General features: G+C 47.9%; 1 protein-coding gene across 7 annotated transcripts in view; it reads left to right on the plus strand.

Annotated features, from left to right (window-relative positions):
- PACSIN2 (protein kinase C and casein kinase substrate in neurons 2) overlaps positions 1–21,305 on the plus strand; it is a 129,431-nt gene that overhangs the window by 62,415 nt on the left and 45,711 nt on the right. For 2 of the 7 annotated variants that reach the window (XM_045779936.2, XM_045779933.2), the window contains exon 2: positions 3,019–3,190. The exons of 4 other annotated variants lie outside the window; for them this stretch is intronic. The gene's annotated coding sequence lies outside the window, so the exon portion shown is untranslated. Of the gene's footprint in view, positions 1–3,018; positions 3,191–7,207; positions 7,361–21,305 lie in introns of those variants that run through there. One more of the 7 variants, XM_045779934.2, reaches the window with a different exon arrangement.

The raw sequence follows: 21,305 nt of genomic DNA on the forward strand, positions 1-21,305 counted from the left end.
ATTCTCTCTGCATGTCCCTTGTGGGGTGTTGGGGGTGCAGCTCTGTACAGTCACCTTGGGGCCAAGCCAATTCGGGAGATTTCCCTTTCCTGTAGCTGCAACGTGATCCTTCTCAATGGATGACGGGCAGGAAAGAGAGGGCCCCGTACTTTGAGCAGGCTTTTCCCTAGGTGTGTGGTCTAGCTTAGCAGGCGGAGCTTCTGTGAGCATTCCTGTCTGCGCCCCAGCCGTCCTTTCTCCTGTGTGTGCATCTCTGACAACTTCTTAGTGCAGTGGGTTAGGGTCCTTGGGCTTCTTATGAGTCCTTAATGTATTCTCAGTAATAAGATCTTTATCAGTTGTGTTGAATCCATTTTTCTTTCTTTGCTTTTCACATTACATTTTATTTTGCAGAGGTTTAAGTAATTACATAAGTCGGGCACATCCATCTTTTTTTCTTTCTTTTGTTTCTTTAATATCACAAGTTTATCATTTTCCCTTTCCTTTTCTTTCTTTTCTTTTTTTTTTATTTTTAAAAGATTTTATTTATTTATTTGACAGAGAGAGACAGCCAGCGAGAGAGGGAACACAAGCAGGGGGAGTGGGAGAGGAAGAAGCAGGCTCCTAGCAAAGGAGCCTGATGTGGGGCTCGATCCCAGAATGCTGGGATCACACCCTGAGCCGAAGGCAGACGCTTAACGACTGAGCCACCCAGGAGCCTCCGTTCTTTTCTTTCCTTTCCTTCCTTCCTCCTTTCCTTTTCCTTTTCCCTTTCCTTTCTTTTCTTTTCCTTTCTGCATGCCTAATATGGGGCTTGAACTCATGACCTTGACATTAAGAGTCGCACACTTTACTAACTGAGCCAACTAGGTGCCCCTACAAGTTTATCATTTTCTTAAAGCCAGAGAATAAACTATTTCTTTGAGTTGCTTAAAATAGATTTTTATTTGCCTCCAAATGAGACTTCACCTCCTCCCACTATATAGTGTCAGGTGGTTTTAATCCAAGTTAACTTTGGTCTTTGGTGATACCTGTTTGTTCTGTAACATGAAAGAAATCTGAGCAAAACAGTGCAACACCTCTTCATGATAAAAGCACTCAACAAAGTAGGACTAGAAGGGAGCTTCGTTGGCCTGATAAAGGGTACAAATGAGAACCCATTGGGTTGGGAAAGGAAAGAGTGAAAGGACAGGGATGTCTGCTCTCGCCACCTCTGTTCACATTGCCCTGGAGACTCTACCCAGGGCAGTGAAGCAGGAAAAAGAAATAAAAGGCATATAAATTGGAAATAAAAAAATAAAACTATCTCTGTTTGCAGATAGCATGTCCTTGTATATAGAAAACCCTAAGGAATTCACTAAAACTATTAGAACTAATATCTGTGTTCAACAGAATTGCAGGATATTAAAATCAATGTATAAAAATAATGGTGTTACTATACACTAGCAACGAATAATCCAAAGAAGTATAAAACTCATACACTGAAAACTGCAAAACATTGTTAAGAGAAATTAAAAGTGACCTAAGTAAATGGAAAGCTATCCCACATCCATAGACCGGGAGACTTGATGTGGTTAAGATGGCACCACTCCCCAAATTGATCTACACACTCCGTGTGATTCCTACCAAAAATCTCAACTGCCTCCCCTCTTTTTTTTTGTTTGGTAGAAATTGATGTGCTGATTCTAAAATTCTTATGAAAATATAAGGTACCCAGAATAGTCAAAATAGTTTTGAAAAAGTAGAACAAAATTGGAGTACTCACACTTCCTAATTTCAAAAATTTCAAAAACAAATCTATAGTATTTAAGACAGTGTGGTATTGGCCTGTAGGGTAGACCTATAGATCAGTGGGATAGAATTGAGAGAACAGAGTTCAGCTCTTCTATGGTCACTTGATTTTGGATGAGGGCACAAAGCCAATTCAATGGGGGAAAGAACAGTCTTTCAACAAATAGTTCTGGGACAACTTGATAACTACATATAAAAGAATGAATTTGGACCCCTGCCTTATACCAAATATAAAATTTAGCTCTAAATGAATCAGAAACCTCAATGGAAGAGCTAAATCTATAAAACTCATAGAAGAAAGCAGACACAGACCTTCCTCACTTTGGGTTAGGCAGTGGTTTCTGAGATATGACAAGGGAGAAAAATAGATAATTGGACTTTATCAAAATTAAAAACTTTTATGCTTCAAAGGATGCTGTCAAGAGAGTGAAAAGACAGCTATAGAAGACAGAATAGAAGAAAATGTTGAAAAATCCTGTATCTGGTAAAGGACTTGTGCCTAGAACAAACATATAAAGAACTTGATTAAAACTCAGCAACCAGGGCGCCTGTGTGGCTCAGTCAGTTAAGTGTCTGCCTTCGGTTCAGGTCATGATCCCAGGGTCCTGGGATTGAGTCCTGCATCAGGCTCCCTGCTCAGCAGGGAGTCTGCTTCTCCCCACCCCCCCGCCCCCGAATGCACACATTCTCTCTCGTCAAAATAAATAAAACCTTAAAAAACAAACAAAAAACCCCAGCAACAAAAGGACAAATAACCCAATTAAAAACTGGGCAAAGGATCTGAATAGACACTTCTCCAAAGATGGTATACAAATGGTCAAAAAGCACATTAGTCATTAGGGAAATGCCAATGGAAACCACAGTGGGGCATTGCTTCACCCCCACTAGGATGGCTATAATAAAAAAAAAGGCAGCCACTGACTAGCGCTGGTGAGGATGTGGAGACATCGCAACCTCACCCACTGCTGGGGGGTGTTAGGCGGTGCAGCCGCCTTGCGGAACAGTCTGGCTGACTGGTGGACGTAACTTTCGAAAACGGTTCCTCAAAAAGCTGGAGAGTTGCAATATGACCCTGCAATTCCACGTCTAGATATCTACCTGAAAGAAATGAAGACATATGTCCACATAAAGAGTTGTGCATAAATGTTCGTAGCAGCATTTATAACAGCCCCAAAGTGGAAATAACCCATGTGTCCATCAGCTTGGTCTTGGATAATCACTTTGTGCTCCATCTGTGTGACGGCGCAGTATTCTGTGGTGGAAAGGTACAGAGAGCCGATGCGTGCTTCGGCGTGGGTGCTGGGTGCATCTCGAAGACATCGTGCTGAGTGAGAGAGGCCAGCCGCGAGAGGTCACACGCTGCAGGAGTCCATTGATGGGCAATGTCCAGAATAGGCAGATCCACAGAGACAGGAAGTAGGTGAGTGCTTGCCTGGGGCTGGGGGTGCGGGGGTGGAGTGACTGCCAGAGGGTACAGAGTTGCTTTCTGGGGTGATGAAAGGTTCTAAAACTGACTGTGGCGGTGGTTGCACAGCTCTGAACACACTAAAAAAACCACTGTGTACCTTTTACGTGGGAGAGTTGTGTGGATTGTATCTCAATTTAAAAAATAGGGAAACAGCAGAATTTCAACTACTTAAACCATTGCCCCTCCCACAACCTCTTCTGGCCAAATCATATCATTCCTTTGTATGTTCTTGAGATGTGTTTGGGTCGTTGTCATTTGTATAAACAAAACATTTTTTTGACCCTCCTAAGTTGTGAATTCCAGGAATAAACAGAAAGCCCCAAGGCATGGGAGGAGGAGGCAGAGGCTGGGGTTGCCAGCATGAAGGGAAGGGACTGGGAGGAGAGAAGACCAGGGCCTGGCAGGTGCCCCATCTTCAGGCCTTGCTGACCTCCCTGTCCTCAGTGTGGAGCTGACATTGTCGTGGCACCACTCCCTTCCTAACCCACTGACCTTGGTGACTCCTTGTCTGTACTCCTCCCTTCCTACATCTGTTCAAGGAGGAGTGGATATCGGAAGAGTGCCCGTGGGGCTGTAGGCCCCCTGCACAGCACCCAGCACCAGGCACCCAGCCTTTATCCTCACTTCCAGGAGCCGGTGTCATTTAGTCAGCAAACGCATGCACATACCGACCCTCTGCTGCGCGGCTTCTGAGTTTCAAGGTGAAGAAGATAGGGCTTGCCCTTGAGCAGCTCACAGTCTGATGATTTACTCTGCAGTGCAGTGCAGTGCAGTGCAGTGCATTTCATGCCTTCCTTCATTGCAAGGAAGATAAAAATCTGTTTTGGGAGTAAGCTGCTATCTGAATTACCAAGCAGTTAAGAAGGAATTTGAGTTCTTATGCCAGCACTTTCTTTCCATTTGGTGCTGGTTTTGACTGTGTCATAGATGACTGTGTAATAGGTAACACGTGTTGGGCTGATCACAAGCGTCGGCCTCCTGGAGCCTCCTCGCCTTGGGAGGAGCTCCCCTGGGGCAGGCTGCGCTGTGCGTGCGCCAGGGGGAAAAGGCCCGCTGAGAAATCTAGTGATTGTGTCTGGTGGCGCAGTCCCACATTCATCAGTTATCAAACGCCTGGCATCTGCAGATGCCATGAAAATGCAAGCTCTAGGAAGGCAGGGGCTTTATCTTGCTCACTGTGATCTCATGCAGATCTCAAGATCTGTGTATTAGTGAATGAGGGAGTGAGGAGAGGGGCTGATGGCAACATGCTGTGACACTGTTGGTGCAGTGGTCAGTAACCGTCCTTCGGTCCCCCCAGTGCTAGGCAGGGCAGGGAATGGGTCTCTTAGTAGGTGGGGAAGCTGAGGCTGTGCAGGTCAAGCCCCCATGAGCACTAGAATCGGGGCTCTTGCACCGGAGTCCTCCCGTACATTCTAGTCCCATTCCAGCCTGGAGAGCAAAAGCTGTTCTGTTTCCCATCAGTGTTCCACGTGGGAGCGTGTCCCGGCCCTGCTGCGGGCTGGCCCTGATGGGGACTGTGGGGAAGGGAGTAACTGGAGTCCGGCTAAGCCTGCTTGAAATCATTTTTCTTTCAAATGTTGGGATTCTTCCTGTACATTTTCTTGCACTGCTGTTTGTATTCTCACATTAATATCAGACTTGCAAATGTGTCATTTTTGTCCTTTTTAAAGTAACTTTTTTATTTTTAAACCTGTGGAGTACCAAGTCAATATTTAGCTTTGGGAAATTTTCAGCCTGAGCCTACATGTTCCCAGGGTGCCTGCCAGCAGAGGGAGGTCTCCCAAGTATGACTGCAAAAAATCAGTCCCAGACACGGACCTGTCAGCTGACATGTTTCCATTGCATAAGAAAAATTAGTTTAGGGGACATGGCTAAATGCTCTTTGCTCCAGCTCCTCCTTAAATTGTGTGGGTGAACTCACAGCTGATGGGCTGGCCTTAGACCAGGTGACTTTGGGTCTTGCCCGCCTTTGCTGATGATTCTCCATAACCTGAAACTTTTTAACTCAGAACAGGAAGAGCCAGAGGGGGCTGAAAATGACCAGGAGGGGCGGCCATCCACTTGTTTTCTTTGAGGAATTAGGATGTAAAAGACACCAGGGGTAAAGCATAGTCATTTTAAGAGTTATTACAGGACTCCACATCTAGTATTTTGAAATACTAATTTCTCCTATGGAAAAGTTTGTCACCTTTAACCGTCTAGATCTAGTTCAGACAGTACCTCCTCTCTCGCCTAGTCTTCCCTTCACCTGTAATCCTGTCTCATTTCTTTTTTTTTTTTTTTAAGGTTTATTTATTTTTAGAGAGTGGGAGGGGCAGAGGGAGAGAGAGAGAATCTGAAGTAGACCCTACGCTGAGCATAGAGCCCAATGTGGGGCTCGATCCCAGGACCCCAAGATCTTGAGCTGAGCTGAAACCAAGAGTCGGCCGCTTAACCTACTGTGCCACCCAGGTGCCCTATACTGTCTCATTCCTTGAGCACTTGTTTTGGGTTATACATAGATAAAAGGGCAGAACCCTGCCCTCAGGGGATTCCTCACGGAGTAGAAGGGCTTCTGTGAACCTCACAGATGGCACTTGGCCGGACTCCTGACTCTTAACTTGGCTAGGCTGGTGGGAGGAGATGGTGGAGCCTAAAGGACCCTGGGGAATTGCCAGGTGGCCTGTTGGGGCCATGCGTGTCTGCTCTCGTTGACACACAGTACACGCTCCGGGAGCCCTTCCTAGAGGAAGAACTTCCTTATCCACTTCTGAAGCCTGCTTGGTGACAGAACAGCATATTTTAAGATTTGAGTTCACTTCCTGTAAGATAATCGGAAAGGAAAGGTCAAGCCTTTTAACACCTCCTTTCATATTCCAAAGGTGGAGGCTTTATTGAGCATTTTCAGCATCTGGGGCTTTCCTTTCTTCTTCATGCCAATTTTAAGAATAAAATAAACAGACACACCTTTCTCTGGATCCTTCAGAACCATCTCAGTTTTCATTCTTAGGCTTTAGGAATGCACTGCTGAGTATTTGCGCTTATCTTCTGCTCCTGGTGAGTCCAGGACACAGTTTAGAAACTAAACCCCTAGTGCAGATCGAGAGTGAGGGATTTCAAGAGACCCTACCTGTGCTTACCTAGAGTGACTGCTTGCCGTGCTTCGAAACCCCGTACATCCTGCTTGTGTCAAATGGCATCAGTGCTTAGTGCTGTCGGTTTGAATCTAGCATTTAGCAAGATGATTTTGTTTTACTTCGCACAGGTGTGGGCAGGAGATGGTGAGGACATGATCTGGGGCCAATCTGCTCGGTGAGAAGAGGGGAGCCTTCTGGAAGTGGGGGTCCAGGACCACTCCAGCAGGGCGGAGAAGCTGCTCTGGCTCATGTCTCTCCAGCTGGCCTCAGACAGTGTGGGACCCTTGGTGGTACTGGACTTTCCTGCCTCTTGGGGCTGTGTGGGTCAGTGGAAAGGGCTTGAGGCCCACGTCCCTGCTTCTTACCCACAGTGGGCCTTGGACAAGTCTGGGGCGGTGGGGAGAGCTGAGCTTGGGAAATGCAGGGTGCGGTTGTTGCCGGGCACATGCTTGTAGGACCGCTGAGCCAGAGAACCTGGGCAGGGGGGCAGGGATGGACACTGGTGGGATCAAAGTTGAAAGAGTGAGGTCATTTTGTTTTACGCTCAAGATTCTTTCAGAACTCCTGCGTCGTCGCTTCTGCTGCTGTCTCCCTGGTGGCGGCCACTGTCCCTCTCACTGGGCGGCACTGCAGCGGCTCGCCGTCCCCAGCTGCGCCAGGCAGGCCTTCCTGCCTTCAGACTCGAGCTTCCTATTGCCACGTGCCTTTCCCCTGGAGGCCCTCGGGGCCTTCAGCTTTGTCTCAGGTGTCACCTGTTCAATGAGACCTTCTCTAGCCACTCTGCTTAAAAGCTCAACCTCCTTTCCGCCTTCACCCTCATCCCTCTTCCTTGCTGTGTTTCTCCATGTAGCAGCTACTCTGATTTATTCTTCGTCAGTCACTTGCACTAGAACGTGACTCCATGAGGATGGGGCTTTTCTTCTGCTCCAGACCCTGCTGGATTCCCTAGCACCCAGAACATAGTGTGACTGCAGATATCGAGAGAATGGAAAGCAAACAACAGGTGGGTAGTTACCATTGTATTCGCAAGGGATATATGTTAATTTAATGAAAAGTAAAACCCCCTTTTGATTACTGCTTTTATTTAATAAAAAAAAGTCCTCTTCATTTCTCGTTTTGACACAAAATGCATAATACACATTTTCACTGCAGACTCTGAACCGGTGCCAGCCCCAGTCCATCCTGTGCCTGCACTCCCAGGCTCCCTTAGCATGTCCGAATCTCAATAAAACTTGAAGAGCACCTACTTTGTGAACAAGGAAACTGAAGGTCCAAAGGCTAAAATACTAAGTTCAAGGTCATTCTGCTCCATCTCATAAGATTTGCACCAGAGCTAAGAAAGGGAACCAACATTTATTTTTTGCCACATAGGAGACACGCACATCCTTGCATTTTCTAAGCTAATCCTCCTTAAGAAGCCTGCAGGGTGCTCATCATCATCCCAGTTTTATGAGTGGTGTATCAGAGGCACAGAGCAATGATGTGATTTGCTGGGGCACACAGCTAGTAAGCCTCAGATGGCTGAGTCAGTCCCCTTCCTGGCCAGTGCTCTTGGGGACATCCCTGGAGCCCCTCCTGGGATGTGCAGGGCATTTCCTCCTTAGCTCTGGTGGTGGGCATGTAGAGTACACTTTCCAGATCTTCTGTGTGATGCAGCCGCTGGTCAGTCACCTGTGTTTGCCCTGGCTCAGTGTGTTCCAGTTTTCCTGCGGTGAGTGTGTTCTCAGGTTGACCTTTGTCTCTGTAGGCGACACTTTCCCCTGCTCAGAAGCTGGTGTGTGTTTGAGTGGTTCTCCTGGGCTTTTGGTAACAAACTACATTGAAATCTCAGTGATTATGGGGCTTGATGAATAATTTATGTTGCAAAAGATCTTAAAATTAGCCCTAAACAAACAAAATAAATTTTGAGATTGCCTAAGTGCGGTTACTTCATTGAAACTGGTCACCAACTGGCAGCAAAGCTTTTTGCAAACAAGTTTTTCTGGTGCTCTGACTCCAGAAAAAATTGTAGATGAGCGTGTAGTATGTCCAAATCAGGTCTTTGGGCACATTGGAAGAGCGGCAGTTTGCACAGGAGAACAATTATTTTCACATGGAAAAGAGAGAAGGGCTATAGTGACAAGGGCAGGGGAGAGGGGTGACAGGCTAGGAGACAGGTCCTGGGCTAATGAGGAGTAACACAGATACCACAGGACCGAGATTTCCTAGAAATTCACTCCCTGGCTCCATTCTTCCTTCAACGACGGTCTCTGAGCAGCTAAAGCTGCTGTGACAGGCACCAGGCTACCCCAGGAGCTAACAGCCTGGTTGGGGAAATAGGGATATAACCAAATAATGGCACCGTAGAGGAGCTCTCCTGGGACAGTGGTGGGCAGAGGGTCATTTCTGTGATTGGGGGCGCTCCTCAGAGGAGGTAACACTCAAACTGGGCCTTGTAGGACAGGTAGGAATTGACAGGGATGGACAGCAGGAATTGACAGTCTCAGGCAGCAGTGTGCTGCACCTGCGGCTGTTCAGGGCCTGGCAGGAGGCTGAACCTGTGGGTCGATTCCATCCGTGGTCCCAAAAGGGTCTTGCGTGTGCAGCTGCCACATTAAAAGGTGTATAAGTGTAGTTAGAGGACATGCAGTGGAGATGGGGCTCAAGAGAAGGAGGTGGGGGCGTGCACACAAGTGAAGAAAGGGAACGGTGGTCACATATACAAAATGCCTTGAAAGGTTGTACATTAATGATAGAAGTTGTGCTGTAGTTCTTTACCACATGTACTAGTACTTGAGCACTCAGTATAGCGCACTCTGGGGCCTCAGTTATGCTTTTTGAATTTATTTTATTAAATAAAGCCTTATAAGGCTCAAGACAATTCTCTCATCATGAATATACATTTCTGTGCTCTCATCAAACTCTAAAACATATACAGTCTTATTCATATCAAGTTGCTGGTAAAATTAGAGAAAATTTGCAAAGCTTCTTTTTACTTTCTTTGTCTCACGTTTCTCCAATAGGGAAAAAGACTGGGAGACTGTCAAAGAACTGGCTGTTCTCATAAGTATTTGAGGAGAACAGTGTGAGTCATTGTAGCTTTTTGCTGGTATTTTAGTATCCGGTTTATTTTTAAACAGTTTTGTGCAACTGGAGTTTCTTCTGTGGTTTCTGTTACCATGGCTCCATAATATTTCCTCAAATCTGCTTGTTCATCCTTTCACACACTTCAGCATCAAATTTACAATTCCTTAGAATCAGAATATCTTATTTATGATATCCAAGAATGTTTCTCCAGCTGCAATAGCATTTTGCTTCAGAGTGGAAAAGTTAGTTGTTTTTCCCCCATCAGAGACGTTGGGAGGAGAGAGGGTGTGGTTCTGTGAAGGAGGATAGTGTAGTAAGTGGGGGGTGGGCAGGGGCTCTTAGGAGGCTCCCACTGGAGGTCTAAGCAGAGGACCAGTGTCATCTGTGGGGAGCCACTTCCCTTTTGGATCCCACAGTTGGGGATACAGGATGGGCACGTTGCCATGTTTGCTTGGGACATGCTGGCATGGGATGTTTTTGGCCCAGATATCCAACACACTCTTGGTTCTTGGTTCTCCTTCAGTGTGAGTGTATGTCCTCTCGCTCTATTTATTCACTTATTTTTAGACTTATTGAGGCTTCCACCCTGGGAAGGGCTCTTGTTTTTAAGAATCTGTAGTGAAAAGAGAAACAGTGCTGGTCCTCACAGTCAAATGCCCTCTCTTTCTGGCATTTAGGATTATTCATGGAGATCCTTTCCTGCATTTCATCGCTTTGAGAAATGTGTATTTCTTAAAGGATTGTTCAGAATTTAAAAGAAAGTTCCAGAATAATACAGAATCGTAGAGATAGTTTGTTTCCAATCTCTTAAAGTCTTTGCCATCTTTCACGTTTTAGGGCTAACCAGTTTTCCTCTGACACATAAATGTGGTATCAGACTGGGTTCCGGGTGGGGCGCCTGGGTGCCTCAGTCCATTAAGCGTCTGCCTTTGGCTTAGGCCATGATTCCAGGGTCCTGGGATTGAGCCCTGCATGGGGCTCCCTGCTCATCAGGGAGTCTGCTGTTCCCTCCGCCTGCTACTCCCCTTGCTTGTGCTCCCTCACTCTCTCAAATAAATAAATAAAATCTTAAAAAAAAAAAACAAAACCCCAGCTAGGTTCTGGGTATGTGTTTGAGGTTCATTATAGGGGATAGTCTGGCCAAGTGTTTTGAAATCCTATAAATACAAATGTTGACTCAATGATAGAGCAAGTCCTAATACTTGACAATTTACAGTGTATTGTAACTGACTGGGCCTTTGGCTCCTAACACAGTTGCTTCCTCTGACTCAGACAGGACCCCTTTACAAACAACAAAAACAAAGCTGTGGTTCCGGGTACTCTGGAGGCTGCCCAGGAGGCTCCAGGGGAAGGTCTTCTAACTATACAGACTGGTAATGTAGAAGAATTTACTTTTTAAGAATCACTGAAAAATTAAGTTCTGCTGTCAGCTCAAGAAACATTTTGTGGTTAATCATCTTAGGAGTCTTTTTCTTCTTTTCCATATAATCCAAGAGATGTCAGTATGTGGTTTCGTGAATGAAATTGTTAACAACAGAATGTTATTTTTTTTTTTTTAAAGATTTTATTTATTTATGTGACAGAGAGACAGCCAGCGAGAGAGGGAACACAGCAGGGGGAGTGGGAGAGGAAGAAGCAGGCTCCCAGCGGACGAGCCCCATGTGGGACTCGATCCTGGAACGCCGGGATCACGCCCTGAGCCAAAGGCAGACGCTTAACAACTGCACTACCCAGGCGCCCCAACAACAGAATGTTATTGTCAAGATCTTACAGATCTTGTAGGGTGGTGGTGGTGGGAGGTGGGGCTGAATGAGAGAGGATGGTGAGGGAGTCTCTGAGGACCTCTGGGCAGAGGGCCATATGGTGCCAGGGAGCTGGCCATGCAATTATCTTAGGGAAGAGCATTCTGGGGAGAGGGAACCGCATGTGCAACAGTCCTGAGGCAGAGATGAGCTCAGTGCGTTTGAGAAACCGCGGGAATATCATTGTGGCCAGAGCAGAACAGGGCCAGTCAGTGAGGGAGAGTGGAAGAGGGCAGGCAGGGGCCAGGTCGTGATGGGACTTGTGGCAAAGGCGAGGCGTTAGGGTTTAACTCCAAGTGTGATGGGTGTTGAGCAGAGAAGTGACATGATTTAAGTATTTTAAAAGGTTGCCCTGGGGAGACTAGAAATTGAAAGGGTGGATTTTCTGATCTACCTAACTTTGGGCTTCCCTAAGAAAACATTAAACTTTTGTTTGCATTTTAACTTTGGAGTTTTAGAGTTATTAATACCACCTGCATTCCTTGTATTTGGGATTCTGTGAAGTTTTCTGGGCTCTTTTTGAAGAGAGGTATTATGTAAGTAAATAACACTCTGGTGGTTAACAGTAGTAATAACAAAATGATCTCTGCATAGTCCTGTCGATTTAAAAATGTCCCTGTTAATAGTGTATAACATTGTTCTCAGCCCAGCTAGCAGCTGGAAGATTGTAAGTTATGAGAAACTCATCAAGTTTAAACCACATGGGGATTTTTGTATAGAAATGTGACCCCAGTTCCTCCTTCCTTCCTCACTGTTCCTGTTTCAAGGTGGGCACCCGGCCATGCTGTCTAGCCCTCTGAAGACTGGGTGCTCTCATTGACACCGACTAGCATGTGCTCCCTTCCTGCCCACCCATCCCACCCCTGCCCTTCTCTAAGGATTCTTCTGTCTGGGGCACCTTGCCCTTACCCTTGTGCACCTGCCTCATTCCCATGGGTTCCTCAGGACTCCGCTCGTGGCCCCTGGGTAGCCACTGTGCGATTCTGGGCTTCCTCAGCCCCCGGGGGAGAGCAGCTACTTCCACTCGTGACTGAGGTATTCCATCCGGCCACAAGGCCAAGAAGTAATCGTCAGTATCAGTTTTCCTTTCTGGATGAAGAAACCGAGGCTCAGAGAGTTTAAGTAATGTACCCATGGTTATCTAGCTGGTGTGCAGCAGGGCTGGGGTCATGCTTAGTTCATTCCCCCTCTCACATATCTCTGCCCTGTTTATGTTGGGCTCCATGCCCAGCTCTGGGGTACACCTGTGAGCAAGCCAGGCAGGGGGTATGGGTTTGTCTCCCCCACCACCCTAAGCTGTTTGAGCAGGCGTGCTTCCAGAGCAGGACTCCTGCACAGGTGCTCAGTGAATGCTGAATGAGTGAATGTCTGTCTGCACGCATGCTTGTTGACATTGTATCCTTATTGGAGTCCCAGCTGGAGTGTTGTCCCTGTTGTGCCCCCAGAGTCATGCTCACATTGTTCACCTCTGCCTCTTTTTGGAGTTTTCCACCACCATGTCTCACCCAGGGAGACAGTGTGGCCTGGCAGCTAAGAGGCAGGCTCTGGGGCACCTGGCCCGGGTTTGAGTCCCAGCTTTGCCACCTGCTACCTAGGTGGCTTTGGTCAAGTTCTTGAAACACTTGTGTACCTCATGCCTTCATCTGTAAAATGGGGATGATAGTACTAGCTGCCTCGCAGGGCTGTTCTGAGAATGAGTGGTGCCTCGCACCTAGGAAGCGCTCAATAAATGTTGGCCGCTATTGTGAATTCTGCTGTCTGATGGGGATAAGAACTGAGCCCCACTCAACTCTGAGGGCGCTGTCAACCCCCCACCACACTTAGCATGGTGTCTGGCACTGAATCAGGGCCTAGTACATGTCAGATGAGGGAATGTCCAAGGAAGAGTTCCACCCACATGGTGCATCTGGGGGCTGTGGGGCTGTGAGGCCCTGACCCTGTGAGACCCTTGTGAGGAACAGGACTGCTGGGACAATGGTCAGCTTTTGGCCCTGTTGTCCTGGCCTTTTCTCCTGCCCATCCCAAGTTTGACAGCTTCCCTTGACTTGTCCTCCTCCACTTCTCCCTTCTACCTACTGTGTCCCTGTCAGACTTGATATTATGTCCAGGTGATTATTAAATCAGCTCAAGTGTTGCATTATCCTCAGGAACTGAAATGACCACTCATCACCCCGTTTTGCCCAAATGCATCTGTTAAGTTCTTTGCTGCATCTGCTGTAGCCTCGGTAGTGATGTTTCTAAATTTATTAATTTCATTTGCTTAATATTTTCATGGTTTTAATCAAAGAAGTACATGCAAATACATTTAACTTACAAAGAATATAATATACCAGGAACTTGAGTATTAGTTCACATTAAAGTCTTGAAGCTAAACTAACCTCTCATTAGAAGCCACTATATTATACATGTGGCATCTGTCTCTAAGAACAGGAATATCAGTAAGAATAAAGTATACTTATTTCAGGGATACACTTACTTTTGAATTTGAACTGTCAGAAACTTACATTTTGTAATGTTTAAATTTTCCCATTGATTCGAACTAAACGGAGAGATTGAATAATCCAAACCATCAAAGTGTTTTTGTTTTTTTATCAGCATGCTGTTTATTCTTTTCAGGTGACCTACTTGCAGACTTCCAAATGCATTTTTGAGACATTTCATTGAGTTTAAAAGTAAGAAAGACAGTCACTTCCAAAATTCATTTCTTTAATAATGTGTCCCTTTGTTTAGCAAGTATGAATGTGGGCATCGGTGTGCTTTTTGGGTCTGGATTGAGTGGGTGTCTCATCTGTGCTGGGCTCTGAGACTGGAGGACGTGAAGGCCAACAGAGTGCGCTGGGTCCAGAAAGGGGTCTGGGTGGTGAGCCTTGGTGCTGCTGTGTGTTCTCATTGTGAAACTGGGGGCAGAAGAGAGATGGTTATTTCTCTCATACCTAATGCCCAGGGGCGGCATCCCAGGGGCTGGTGAACAGACCAGAGTCACAGACTCCCACTTTCTATCTCGTTGTACTGAGCAGGGTTCAGGGCCCAAGGACTTTTGTATTCCGTACAACTGACTTTGTGCTATGATTGGAGTATAGTAGACACCACGTGGTCCTTGCCCTCAAGCACCCTTTGTCTCCTGATTGAGACAGATCGTGCATGGCTGCGTCCACCTAAGGTTGGATGGAGTGAGTACTGGGGGGGAGGAACATGCTACTCAGGGCAGGCCAGGCTGCAAAGCTTCCTTTTGACTGGGAATAAAGGAAGGCTTCGTGGAAGAGGTGTGACATTTGCTCATTACCTTGAAGAATAATTAGTATCTTGCCAGTAATTGGGAGGTGGTTCCAGGAAGAAGGAATGATGTGGAGGGAGGTGTGAGGGCCCCAAAGGACTGGGCTCTCCTGGGCCCTGGGGGTGATGGGAGGGACTCTAAAGCCTAGAAGGTGGGTAACCCTCCTGCATTGTCCCAGTCGGGAGTAGGTCATCCTCTAGAGAGCTCATCACAGGATTGGCAAGATGTCCCCAGGCACGTGGCCAGTGTGTGCTCCATTCTAGAAGGTGGACAGGCTGACCTTGTGAGAACACCTTGAGGAGTCGCTTGTGGGATGCAGGGGGGCTCTCCTGCCTGCAGTTCTGAAGCAGGATTAAGCCCTTTGCAGGCACACTGCTCCCACCTAATGCTCCCCAGTCTCCTAACCGCAGCACCCCCCCCCCCGAGTTGTCACTGTGCCTGACCTCCCAGCAGCCAGTGGCAGGGGGTCTTCATTGAGGAGCCCGGGACGAGGGTCAGAGTGCCTGTCACAGCATATGTGACAGTCATGCCTCTTTTTACTCATTTTGTAGAATACACGTTAATTGCTGTAACTTTCCCTTTAAACTTTAGCATTCCTATGTGCAGACCTCACAGTACAGGTGACATCCTTGTGTCCCCAACACTGTTCAGTAACTCCTGTGATGTGGACATGCTCAGGAAGAAAGGGCTCTATGTCAAGTGAGGCATGTTTTGCAGTGAGCCCCTGAGAATGAGTTCAAGCTGGACTTCAGGGTCCAGGTGAGAATGTCCTCATAGGGTCGCTGTGAGGCTCAGATCTGATAAAGTAGGAAAGCACTTTGTAGCCATGAAGGTCACTGCAAGCACAAACTCTTAAAATGACTTGGCTTTAATCCACTTGAGTTCTCCCACAATCTCTTGCCAGTAGGAGGCTCTTGTGAAACATTCGAAGCTCAGAAAAATTTAAGAGTTGAATCCCTCTTGAGTGTGGGTAGTGGGATACTGAGAAGTTGCCCAAGGTCCCAGCTGTTTGATGGCAAATTTGGGCTGAGTCTTCCAAACATTGGCCCTGAGAGCCCTCAGTAAGAGTAGAAAATGGCTTCTAAATCATCAGAAATTGTTATGCTCAGTATAGTTTTGTTGGGCTTATTTGGGGCATGTGAATATGTGTGTGTGTGCGTGTGTGTGTGTGTTTTAAATTGTCATTCCTGGCTGGGTGTACCTGGCGATTCCCTGAACCACATTGATTAACCACCGCCACCACTGCCTCCATTCCTGCCTCTTGAGGGGAATTGTGTTCAGACATTCACACCGTCGCATCAGTTTAAAGGACGCTGGTCCGCTAGATTATCCATATGCGGGTAACCGGTGTCCGTGTCAGTTTGAACAGAGTGAGTCCTCAACCCTGTGACTGTTTTATACACTAAAGGCATTTCCTATGTAAAATTTTGTAAATGTTTATTTACTCGAGGTTTCTTGAAAAGAAACAAACAAAAACCCCAATCCATCTGATTTCTGTATTTATGCAGTGAGACAGGAAGAGCTAGCTGCGCACCTGTCTCCACCACAGCCAAAGCCTCCTTTACAAGTGAGCTTGCTCTTCAGTTGTCCCTTTTCCGTTCATTTCTTATTCATGTGCAGTACTATGAGTACTGTGTAATATTCACGTGAATACCTCCTAAAATATTCCGATATACCATGTAAAACAGATGGGACCCCCACAGGCAGCAGCATTTTTCTGCCAAGGTGTGTCTTGGAGTCATCCTTTCTCACGGGCGTGTGATCTGCCCCTGAAATGTAGATGGAGGAGGCCAGATTGAGATCTTGCTTTTGAAACTATAGCCGGGAGGTTCTCCAGCTGTTATGAGAGCGCATGAGCCCGACGAAGCAGCAGGACAGAAGTGGGACGTGCCCCTGTCTTGGCTTTGACTAGGAAAGACCCAAACCCCTGAGGTCGAGCCATGAGGGCCTGGACAGTCGTGTGGGACCACAACGTGACTTTACACGGCCATCAGGAGCGACAGGAAGACAGCCCGGACAGCTTGGGAAATGCTTGCTATGCAGCTGAGAAAAGCAGACCACAGGATGGCTCGTCGGCCATGATGGCAGCGCAGACAGACCATAGATGGCAGTGGGGAGAAGCCCGAGGAATGAGAGCAAGGGTCGGTGGGCCAAGGCCAGGCCACAAGGAGCCCTGGGTGATTCGGACAGCCCTCTGCCAGCCAAGGGAGGGGCCGGCTGAGCAGGGAGCGCAGGCTGTCAGGGCGCAGCTAGGGAAGGACCCTCGCAGCGGGGGCTGTGCTGAACCACAGTGGCGCCAGGTTTCGTATTATGGGAGAGCTTCCCTGTTTTCCTCGGACCTTCCCAACATGACTTTCTCTGTGGGAGGAAAAGGGCTGCTCCGTGGCGTTGACTAAAACAAAATAGGATGTGCCTTCTCCCACTCTGTCTCTCTTCCCAACTGGGATACTCTGGAGGCTGGGTCCTGTTTGCTTTGAGCGCAGCAGCTGTGTGTCCCTTGCTGTGTGTCCCCGTGGAGTTCCTGAGATTCCCCTTCTTCTCACCAGCACTCTCCTTAGTTTGCAGCGGGTTGCTCGACGCCCTGCAGTGCTTGGACCCCTCTGCTAGTTTCAGGGACGGTTTCCACGGCCACCCCAAGCTGTCTGCTCACAGATACTGTGTTTTAATCTCTGGAAGCATCTTTCAGTGTGTTCAGCCCACACTGCTCACCCTGGTGGGTGCTTCTGGAAGACCCTCCCCTCCCTGCCCCGGCCTGTGACTTGCCAAGCCGTGGGCTTTGGTGTTCTTCCCCCAGAGGGGACAGCCTTTAAAATCAAGCATCCTGCAGTGCACAAGCAGCCTTCCGTTGTTGAAGTCAATGTGCTACACAGTGTTCCGGAGATATAAGTCACTTTATTTGCTGATCTCTATCTCTTCCTTTGAGGACTGTTCACTTTTCCAGATGAAATCACTGGAAACAAAATAGGCTGTGCCAGATATTTGAGCTATTTTAAAAAATGTTCCTGCTTTGTTAATGGTGCAAAGCAGTGTATTACCTCAGGCCTTGCTCCCTGAGCGCCCACTAAATGGGAGGTGATTAGAGAGCTAGAGAGAAGCAAGAAACCCTGTCCTCCTCACAAGGGACTGACTGGACATGCAGGAATAGCCCGAGCCAAGGCTGGAGGCAGAGAGGACCTAGGAGCCTGTGGGCCCCATGGGTGGTCAGGCCCAGGGGGCTGAGCTGCAAAAGGGCTTCCTGTGTGGCTGGTGAAGTCAGTTGGGAACGGAGCCACACACCCCCCCCCCACCTCCTACTATGGTTGTAAACCCATTTCTGGTTTAGTTTACATATGCAGTGTCATTTATTAAAGAATTCTAATCACTAGAGTTAAAACATCTTCACAAGAATGCTCCGATTACTTTCCACCAGTGGATCTTCAGTCTGTATAAATCAAAACTATGGAGACTTTCCAGTTCAGCTTTTCTCATCCTGAATTCATCCCGCAAGTTTTTACTGAGTGACTGTTATGTGTCAGACCTTGGGTGCTGGGATTATAGCAGTGAACAAAACAGACAAAATTCCCTGCCCTCCCCAAAGCCTACATTCCAGAGGGGGAGACAGAGAATAGACAACGAAAGGATCAAGTAAATGATATAACTCGTTGGAAGGAAATAAGGGCTTGGGGGAGAAAAATAAAACAGAGAAGGTGTCTGGGAGTGTGAGAGCTGGTCAGTCCTTGGGGGTGCCCGTGGACATCCTCTCTCGAAGCCGGGGGGGGGGTAGTCACATGGTACAGAGGGGCCCTCCCTCCATTCAAGCACAGGCCATTAATGAAACAAAGAAAGGTATTTTTATTAACTAGTTTTTGTATTGTAAAAGTATTACATGCTGATAGTCACAATTTTCAAATAGTTTAGAAGGTTATGAGGTGAGCTATAAAGTCCCCTCCCACCTCAAGTCACTCCTTAGAACAAATCAGAGACCTCAGTGGGACTCTGTGTGCAGGGGTTCACTTTGGTGGACACCTAATTGTTTTTTAATACCAGTGGGATCAGGCTCCTGAACCACACTATACCCACTGTTCCCATTTGATAGGTGGGAACATCTTTTGTGTCTGTACACACAGTTCCCTTCCTTCTGTCTCCTCTGGCTGCCCCTGTTCCCTGGAGAAGTGTACTGGCATCTTTGATTCTTGATGGACAGTGAGTAGTTTTCAGGGATTCTTTCTTTTTTGTTGCTATTACAAATAATACCGCAGTGAATACCTACATTTGACTCTCGGATGAATTCATCTGTAGGATAAAGTTTCAGAGGAAGAAGTTGGGTCAAAGGCTAGGTATTTCTCTTTGGTTAAATACACCACACATTGAGAGGCATGTAAGAACACGTAAGGACAAACCTGAAGTGACCGTGCGTATACATGGCTTGGTTTCCAAGAGCATATCTTACAGGTGCTTGAGGCTCAAAGTTTTGAACCAGTAGCTCAGAGAGGGGGATCTGAGTTACCACGCAGCTGACCAGTGTGCCAGGGCACCCCGCCCGTTTCCTCAGGGCCGCCTCAGGCAATCATGTGGACTGCCACCCTGCTGGGTGCTGGGATGGGCCCAGCACTCGTGGAATCTTTGCCCTTGCCCTCCGTCTTCTGGAAAAGCCTCTCCCCTGTCCTTCACATGCCCGCTTGCCCTCACACTGCGGCTGTTTGTAGTCACTATGTGTCAGCCTGCCGTGTTAGGGTGTCCGCTCCAGGCGGGCCGGGACTGCGTCTGTAATTCACTGCTCCATCCTATGGACCTCGCCACGGCGCCTGACACGTAGCAGGTACTCAAACATCAGTTTGTAGAATGAGTGGGCAAATTCGCCCTGTACTTAAGGAATGATCCTCCCCTCACTCGGGGCCAGACAGTGGCTTAGAAGAAATTCTGGTCTCTTCCCATTGTAGATGATGAAGAAGCCAGCAGGCTTCTTAGGTCCAGCATGTCCTCATGGCGAGGCCTGCCGGGCAGCACACAGCCAGGTAAGTGTTGGCGGGGAAGGGGCAGCAGTGAGGACACCTTCCTCCCTCAGTTATGGAGGACTACAGGGGGCTTTCCCCCCAAGGCTGGCCGACTCTCAGGGGAGACAGCAACATGGTGCCTTCGTTCTGAATGTTCTGGCTTTATAGTAATATAGCCTTTTGGCCTAATGACCTGTTCTGCTTTTTTCTTTTTGGAACGAATTAAGGGCATTAAGAGGGAGCTTGATGTACTTATCTAATGTGTACTTTTTGTTTACTTGATACCTGTTATCAGGCCCAGAGGGAAAGAAGGTTATGCCAGTTCCCAGCTAGGGCAGGGCCAAGGGCACCTTGGCAACCTCTATTAACCTTTGAGACTCTGCATACCCTTTTAGGGGTAGCTGTGACTCACCAGTGTTTATATACCTCAGTGGCAGAAGTCACTGGAATCCAGAGATCTGGAAGTCTCCTCCCCCACCCCCGCCTCATTTCTGGATTCCAGGATTTCCAGATTCCTGTTAGGTGCCTCCTAGAATGCGCACTCAGCAAACATCTGTTGAGGGCCTACTGTGTGCCCAGGACATGCAAGGAGGACCACGAATATGCATTTCAGGAGGGTGGGGAAGAAAGGGGGTGGTGATTTGTACGGTTAGGATTTCCTTGCTCTCAGGCCTCCCCCTTGCTGCTCATACACCTGCACTGGACAGACAAGGTCCCAGGCAGAGGCGCATTGTCCCTGCTCTTAAGCAGCTGTAACATTAGGGTCTCCGAGGGGCGCCGGCCTGAGGGACTGCACACTGTCGCACTGAGGACCAGCAGTTCACTGCGTGGCTGCAGCAGAGCCGCCTTTCTCCCAGAACCCTTGGAAAGAGAGCAGGGAAGGGCTGCCAAGTCCTCTTCCTTCTGCACGCCCTCGGGTCTTTGTTGAGCACCTTCTCTGTGCAGTGCTGGGTGTGCTAGACCTGAGCGGGAAGCCAGCGGCACTCTAGGACCCCTCGGCCCCTCCCAGCGTGCAGGACCACCTGGTGGCTCTTTCTGTCCCTTAACCGGCCTCTTGCTCACATCTCTCTCCCCTCCTGTTTTCTGTGATAGGAAATGCGTGTGGTCTTACAGCCAGGTCACGGGCTTCATCCTTAATCTTGTCATTCTGTTATACAGACTATCCATCAAAATGATTATTTTGGTAATAAGGTTCCTGAAAATCAAGAAAAAAATCTTTACTAATTTCCTGATTTCTCCTTTTTCATAGCAGCTTACTGCTGTTTTATGGGTACAATAACCCTCAACTTTCTTGAAGTCTTAAGAGTTTATTAGAATTTCTCTCTTGTTCCCTGAAGTATCTGTGTTTTCCCTAGTGATTAGCCCCAGATTAAAGTTGCCCTGTAGATCTTGGTCCTTTCATGGTTTGGGTTTTTATTTCATTATTATTTATTTCATGATTGTGAAGACCCTTGGTTAGCAGTTCATGCTTATCAAAGAACAGGGCTGATGTGTAGTGTAGGAAGCTGTTCTGGGCTCCTAGACGGTATTTCTGTGAGAGGCTGGGCATGGCCACAGGCAGGCCCCCTGAAGGCAGTCTAGGCTTGCTTGTCACAAATGCAGTTTTAAAAATTACTGTGATTACCCCTCAGCAGGCCCCCCCCCGCCCCCTCCCCCTGCCCCTAGCATTTTTCAGCCCGAGGAGGCTCACTCCCACCCTGGCAGTGGGGATGGTTTTCTAGGTCTTCTCCCGGAGCAGGCCTGTCTGCTTGCCCCTGGCATGTCCTCCAGCCTGCTGCTGTGCCGCTGAGCTGTTACAGCTTCCTTCTTGTCGGCCCGGTGGACCCTGGCGGG

Source organism: Ursus americanus, chromosome 17 (assembly GCF_024610735.1).
Source record: "Ursus americanus isolate L20-20 chromosome 17, mUrsAme1.1.p, whole genome shotgun sequence".
In the NCBI taxonomy this organism is placed as follows: domain Eukaryota; kingdom Metazoa; phylum Chordata; class Mammalia; order Carnivora; family Ursidae; genus Ursus; species Ursus americanus.